The sequence below is a fragment of the Rhinolophus hipposideros genome (assembly GCF_964194185.1).
Source record: "Rhinolophus hipposideros genome assembly, chromosome: 14".
Classification (NCBI taxonomy): Eukaryota; Metazoa; Chordata; class Mammalia; order Chiroptera; family Rhinolophidae; genus Rhinolophus; species Rhinolophus hipposideros.
In genome coordinates, this window is record NC_138060.1 from 44,040,014 (window position 1) to 44,047,902 (window position 7,889).

General features: G+C 43.6%; 1 protein-coding gene across 15 annotated transcripts in view; it reads right to left on the minus strand.

Moving 5' to 3' along the window:
- Nucleotides 1-865, minus strand: part of THRB (thyroid hormone receptor beta) — a gene marked incomplete at its 5' end in the record, with an annotated part of 331,491 nt that extends 330,626 nt beyond the window's left edge. For 2 of the 15 annotated variants that reach the window (XM_081073425.1, XM_081073413.1), the window contains one exon: nucleotides 660-842. Of the gene's footprint in view, nucleotides 1-214; nucleotides 579-659 lie in introns of those variants that run through there. The other 13 variants (XM_081073412.1, XM_081073423.1, XM_081073415.1 and 10 more) reach the window with 11 other exon arrangements.
- Between the last annotated feature and the right edge of the window lie 7,024 nt (nucleotides 866-7,889).

Below are 7,889 nucleotides of genomic sequence, written 5' to 3' on the forward strand. Positions count from 1 at the left end.
CTTTCCCGATCCGGGGCGCAAAAACCCCGCGGAGGCAGGTAATAGGGCGGCTGGCACCCCCACCCACCCACGCCCGCCCGCGCGCGCTCAGGTTCCCGCGACACCCGGGTTACCATCCTGCCCACCCTTCTGGACATCTGGATCTGTCGCCCCCTCCTCCCCTTTCACCCCCGCCCCGCACCTCCGCCGCTGCTTGGTCCTCTCCCCAAATTACCAGTGCCCTGGAGCCAGATGGGTTGGGCGCCCCTGCCCGGGGGAAGGCAGCCGGCGGGCGCTTGCCCCGAGCCCGGGAAGCAGAAGGTCTCCTTTCTAAGCGCACTCACATTATTCATGCAAAGTTAATCCCCGCCGCGTCACGGCCGCTTGCCCGAGGATGTGCGCCTTCCTTGGCCAAGCCCCACAGTCTCCACCCTCCTCCGCCCCCTCCTCCGGGCGGCCGGGTCCCGCGGAGCGCGGCGACGGGACGTCGCGCGAGTCCTGCAAAATGTCAACTCCTTGGGCGAAGCGAGGCGGCCGCCGCCAGGGCCGCGTCAGCCCTCCCCTGCCACTCCACTTTTATAGGCGTAGGAAGCGAGTGTGGCTCGGGCACCGCAGTCCCCGCCTCTCCGGCCCCCCGCGCGCCCAGCCCGCCCCGGCCCGCTCCCCGGGCGCTGCCTTACTCCGATCCCGGGACACCCGTTCTGCGACGCTTCTGCGAACCGGTGACCTGGTTTCCCCTCCAGCCCTCCCGGCGGTCGCCTCGCGCGGCGGCGGCGGCGGCGGCCAAGAGCAGGCAAACCCGGCTCCGCCAGGGGCGCAGCGAGGAAATGGCCTCCCGGCCGCACGCCCCGCCGCCGCCGCCCGGCTGGCACCCGACGCGCCCCTCCCGGGTCCCGCCCGGCTCCCGCCGGGCTCTCTGACTTGTCCAGCCCTCCGGACGCGCGTACCCCTGCCCCGCGTCCACGCACACACCCTTCGGGCTGCCCGCCTCCACACCTGCCTCCCCAGGTTCGGCTGCTCTCCCTCCTCCCAGTCCCAGCCGTGCCTTCCACCCAGGGTGCCCTTCCCGGTGTGGCGATGTTGCGGTGGTTTTGGCGTCCACCCACCCAGCTGCGAGCGCGCGGAGGTTCAGGTTTGGGCGTCATCCCTCTAGCAGGCAGAGGAAGGAATGGGGGACAAGTGACGGGGGTGGGTGGGTGGGGGTGGGGCGGAGAGGAGGTGACTTCCAGAAGTATGGGCTTTATTTTTGCCCCGCCGGTCTGCGCTCCTCCCTTTTTCTCCAAACCACTTGTGGTGCGTGTGGGGCCGACACAGCGCCCTGGCCCCTCCTGGGGCCTCCCACCGGCCGCGCCGTCTGCCGTTCTCTTACCATCACCACCTCTCGGGACTGGAAGTTTGGAAAATACCTGGTTTGTTCTTGAGGGAGACATCCTCACACTATTAATGCATGTCCTGGGAGATGTGTGCCGTGGTTGACACTCCACCGGTTCCAGAAGGGCTACCCTAGTACTTTGGTTTTACCCTGGACATGTACAAATAAAACTGAAGACAAAAACAATTTATACTCTTGAAAAGTTCTGCCCAGGCAAATAGGAATTTCTAAGTGCCCCCCACCTCCCCAAAAACACACTGAAGGCCATGGATTGATAGAAAATGAAATAGGCAGCTACATTCTGGGCCAGAAGAATGCTTGTAAAAATACTGAGTATCCCCAAAAAGTTAAAATGCAGTGGTTGAGAAGCTATAGTTGCAACAAAACTATTTTGACCACAGTACAGTTATTTTCTTATAGATAATATTAAAAGAATTCTGACTTCATTATTCACTGTACACATTTATTCATATAACAATGTGACAGATTTGTATGTATCCTCAACTGCCCGAACAATGCATGAATGATTTATTGGAGAGTTTTCTAGTTTGCCAGCCAGTGACGTGTGTTTTATTCCAGCTTCTGGTGAGTATCCCACGGAAAGGGGCGAGAAGCCACCCCCTCTGCATACAGCATTAGCCATCACAACTGTCAGGAATTCGGGAACTGTTCCCGGCGCCTGATGCATGGTTTCAGCGCGCCTCCAGAGAAAGTCGCAGACCCGAAGGCTCCCTAAGCTAGAGAAAGGAGCCTCTCCCTTTAGACTCCACGGACCCTATTTCTCCTCGGTCTTCGGCAATAAATCCGTGTTTCATTCTTTACTCGTCGTAAGGCTACACCATAGGACTTGAAGGTTTTGTAGCTGGAGAGAAATTGTTCTCCTTTGCAAGCAAGTTCCTGAACTTTCTGCCAAAGCTGCCCCGGGATGTTTTGGTTGGTTTGGAGGAAAACTGTGTAGTCTGCACCATTTGTTCCAAACAGGGGGCCCCCTGGTGGCTAAGTGTGAATGAAAAAGTTGGCCACTGAGGAAAAAGCCTGGCTCTGATAGGCCACAACAGTTGACAGCCGGGTTTTCACAGGGGCCGCGGGAGCGGCTAAACAACTTTGTAATAATGGGAGGAAGAGGAGGTGGTGGTGGTGGTGGTGGTGCTGCTGCTCCTGGTGGTGGTGCTGGTGGTGCTGGTGGTGGTGTGTGAGGGGTGATGCTAATCTTCCTTCACAAAAGTGGATGATAGGCCTTAAAGGCTGCTGGACCTTTTTATTTTTTTCTCTTCCTGAGTGTATCTTGAAACTAAATTCCATCTTAATTAGGAAACACCACAGAAATACAGAGAATGAAGTATAACAAATCCTTTTGCTGTCCTTTGTTCAAATGGCTTTGTCTTTCTAATCTCATTTTGCCTGGAAACTTCTGAAATATAGAGTAAATTAAGCATTAAATAATGTATTGTTCAAACAATTCATGAGACTATGATTGCAATAACGTTTTATAACAATGGAGGAGGAAAATTTTAATGTGCCATTATCGAAACAACATGAACTACTAGCATTCCATTTGAATTGGCCATCTGATGGTAAAGAAGGGTTGCCAACAGAACATGCAATTTTTTTCCTGATTTTACTCTTGGGGGTACAATGGTGATGTGGGTGTGAGGTGAAAATGAAAATCAGAGATTTCGCAGAACTAGGTAGCACTTGAAACAGTCCATCAAGAATAGACCAGATTTTAGCAGGGAGTGTTAGAACAAGAGGAACGACCATTCCAGGTTCTGGAACAATTGGTATTCTTTCATTCATTCAACAACTCAGTTCAACTTCTCAAGTTAGCTGTGCAGCCAAATGACCCAGCCCTGGAGATTCTGATTCTATCTGTTCATTGTTAGTTCTTGGAATATATTTTGTGAAGTTCCCAATGATTCTGGTCCATGGCCAGACAGATAAAAATGCCAAGTCTGTCCCTTCCCTTCAGGAAAGACAGACTAGTAGGGGAGATGACATGTTCAAAATTAACTCTAAATGTGAAGGTGTACTGAGAATTATAGAAACATAAATTGCTAGGTGATTCCTGGTGAGGAGGCTGCAATAATCCACGAACAATGAGGGGCTCAGGTAAGACTTCCTACAGAAGGCAGCTGGGTGAAAATTTGGAAGTCAAAGAGAGGGAAAGATGCAGCTGTCTATCTTATTTTCAGGGCCTGGTGCTAAATGAAAATGTGGGGCCCTTTATTCAAAAAGCAGGGAAAAAGTGCCATTAAAAGTACAATATATAAAGCTGTCTCCTTTCTTCCATGTTCCCTCTTCGGCATCATCATGGCATTTTTTATTTGCTATTTAATATTGTAAGTAAAGAAAAATAAACACTTAAAATTATTAGCATCAATTTTATTGTTCTTCTTTACATCATGCAATGTTAGTTTTAAATGCAAATATAAGAGCATTTAACTCAAGTGAAATCAAAATTATACAATTTGTATTTTGTAGCTAGTATGTAATATGTATTCTGTAGTTTATATATGCACATATGTTTTGGTCTTATCAGAACAGGGGAAACACAGCACAAAACTAATGGAACTGTTTTTATTTTACTTCTTTTTTTAAAATTTATTGGGGTGACAATTGTTAGTAAAATTACATAGATTTCAGGTGTACAATTCTGTATTACATCATCTATAAATCCCATTGTGTGTTCACCGCAGAGTCAGTCCTCCTTCCATCACCATATATTTGATCCCCCTTACCTTCTATTTTACTTCTTGACATGTGCTCATTCTACCAACACTCTGTCTTTGACTTATTGACGAGTAAGGAAGAACTATGGGAAAAGGAAAAGGAACTATGGGCTGCCTTTTCGTTCAATGTCATCATTTTCATAGTAAAAGGTTAGCTAATACAGGGAAGTAACACTAGTAAGAAAGCACATGATAGAGTTCCTTGGTTGTTGCCTTCTTTTTGCATTCAAAGCAAGTTCTGGTTGTCATGGCCTCTTGAGGTTGTCAATGCTCCCATTTACTGAGTCATAGATGTAACACGCTTACCGTGTACTCGGTTTGCGTTTTGCTGACCTCTCACACATCGTGAGGCCACTGGAATGCTGTGCTCATGGGACATCAAGAATTCTATATATGAGTGCAGCAGCAAAGAACAGCTGTGAGCACATATATTGAGTGTATCGCCTTTGCTCATGCATGTGTTCCATTGTCCCATCAAATGTCACTTACAAAACACAAGTTCAAAGACAAAATTGGAATGAATTTTATGATGGTGAAAACAGAGCGTTAAACTAAGTGCCAGGCCTGGAGCACAGGACCCTTCTGAGCATGGGGCCCTGTGCATCTGCACAGATTGCACGCCCATGCAGCTGGCCCTGGAGAAAGAACTGGGTCCTTTGTCATGGTAGGAGCCTAGCGCATGTTGGAGGTACAGCAGACATTCTGGCATGGCCAGTTATAGCAAGCAGTATACAATATAGCTAATATTTATTAAACGTGCATTATGTTCCAGGTATTATCCTAAATACTTCACACATTTAAAAAAAAATGCCCAAGAACTCCGTGAAGCAGTATTTTTATGCACTCCATTTTCCAGATGGGGAAGCAAAGACGTAGGAAGGTCAAATAATTTGTTCAAGCTCAGGCTCAGTCACTGTGGTGGCAGAGGCTGTACTCTCAACCCACCCATCATGCTACCTGTGTGCAGGAAAAGGAGTGATGGGGCAAGCACATGGGGCTGGAAAATGTGAGCACGTTCTGGGAAGCACGAGACATCTCCCTAGTTCCTCACTTAAGGGGCCGCTGTGCATTGAGATAATCAGAAAAGGCCTAAATGAAACATACATGTTATCAGCTAGAAACCTAGAAAATTCCTTAATTACATTCTCTTCCCTTGTTTTCCAACTACAGTTAGAAGATTCAGAGGCCCATGGGCAGGAGCTAGTAAGCCATAAGCTGGAAGGACCCTGGGTCCCTTAGTCACCATGTGGAAGAGAATGAGAAGACTCACCTTGAACTGTTGCAGTCATTGAGTAATCAATTCCTTTTGTGCTAAGCCACTGAAATATGAAAGTTCATTTGTTCAGGTAGTTAGTGTTATGCCAACATACCCATCAGCCAAGCCAAACTCCATCAGAGCATAAATCATCTTTTCTTTAAATAGATACTGTTAAAATAATTTGCTAGGCCTAGGCACACCAATGTGGACATAGCTCCAGAACAAAATGTGGTTTAAAAATGTTCAGAGTAATAATTTTTTAATTGAAGTGTAATTTATGTATAGTAAAATAGATAAATCCTAAGTGTTCAGTTGGATAAATGTTTATATTCTTATACTTCTAGGTAATCACCACACAGAACAAGATAGAAAACATTTTCAGCAATCCAGAAAGTTTCTCTGTACCTTTCCTCTGTTCATAACCACTTCGTTTCTAGAAGTAAATACTATGTTGATTCCTATCATCATTTATTAACTTTTCTAATATCATTTATTTCATTGAGCCTCATATAAATGGAATTCACACAATGTATTCCCTCATGTATCTGGTTTCTTTCACTCCATGTAATGTTTTTGAGATAGGTGCATGTTATTGTGTGGATTAGATAGTTCTATTTTCAATTTTTATTTGATATTCAATCATATACCACCTCAATTTATTCATTCTCTAATTAATGGACATTTCAGTTGTTTCCAGTTTGGGGCTATTACAAATAAAGCAGCTATAAAAATCCTTAAACAAATAGTTTCGTGGATACATGCACTCATATCTCTTGGGAATATGCTTAGGCGTGGAATTGCTGGTCGTATATCATCTTTGAATCTTTCTATTAAAGCTCTCCAAATTGCAAGCACAATTATGAGCAAGCAGAACATGGGCAATTAGCACTTACTAACTTTTGTTCATTCTTACAGTTATCACAAATAAAATACCAAACAAAGTCTAACTTGAGTGAATATTATCCAGTATAACAAGTACGAAAATTATAAAAATAATCAGTGTTCAAAACTACTATGGTAGTAATTACAATCTCTGCTTGCAGCCACAAATCATGCCCATGAACTAAGCCACATACTCAACACCTATGCAAAAATGAAAATGTTGATGAATTAAAGTGCACTAGAAAAAGGTGAATGGGGGAAAGGAAGGTAAAAATATGAAAACATTTCTAAATTAAGTCTTAATTGTCAGCCATTAGAAAGATAGATTTAAAGTGAATTGAGTAATTGTTAATTGGACTGTAATAACCTATGTTCATTGTGAGCACACAAAGGTATAGTATGTTATTAAATTCTTTGTCAATCACAGAAGATATTTAGTGGTTGAAGACATTTTCCCAAAACATGCCAATTAAGTGTACTTCTTTTAATTTTTTTAGTTATGTTCATATGCATCAAAAATGGAAATATAATTTTAAAAATTCTATGAAGATATCCTTTCTGTTTAGGAAGGGAATAAAGTAAGTCTTAGTCATTTTCATGGAATAAATTCTAATTTGTCTAGATGCAATAGCACATATAATATGCTTATGATTACAAGCTATTTTCAGATCCTAAAATTCCTGAATGAGTCATATTTGGAGTGACAATCATAATTTTGAATTTGCTTGCTTTTGTCAGTTTAAATGAGATTTTCAATTTGAGGGCAATACAGGTCTTATTGACACTTTCTATCTTCATGTATTATAGCTCTCTTTTACAATAAACTTGCCTCATTGCAAATTTACAAAGCATTGCATAAATTATAAGTCACAGAACTCCTACAGACACAACTGCCGAGCATATTTTGAACATCTATAAATGATACATTAGGTATCATTTATACCTAGAACTGGCAGAGAAAACAAAAGAGTCCTAAGTTTCCATTTATGCAGATTTAGAGCAAAGCCCTCCACTGTGGTTCATACCAGATAAAGGGCTGGCTAAGGATTTGAGCTCTAAGTTTATAGCTTTTCTAATCATTTTGGGCATGTTACTTAGCTTCTCCACACCTCATCTGTAAAAATGGAGAAAATAGTCATGCCTGCTTGGTAGGGATGCTGTGAGGAATACCTATAATAGTAAATGAATAATGCTGAGTACAGTGTTTGGCATCTACAAGTGGTCAATGAATAGGATCTGCTGTTACTATGTAAAATATTAATTTATGATGTTTGAAAACTTAGAAAAATGGCAAAGGCTAAAAGCTTATCTTGAAAAATACTTTTTTTCATAAATTAATTGACACAACAGATATTTATAATAATATTTGCAAACTACCTACTCCTGGGCTGGGACTATTGTAGGCTCTGGAGAGAGAACAGTAAGCAGGACAGTCAAAATCCCTCCCCTTGTGGGACTTACATGTTATTAAACAGGATGTAAATTCTCTGAAGGAGGAAGAACACTCCTATCTTTGGCAGAGATTGGGCACGAATGCAGATAAGTAGCTGAATTTAGATTTGCAGAAATAATATATTCTGGAGACAGACTCCTTTGCTGATCTATGATTTCTAGCCTTTCATGATTGTCTTTTGAAGGAAATGGCTCTGTTCTTAGAAAAAAATCTTTT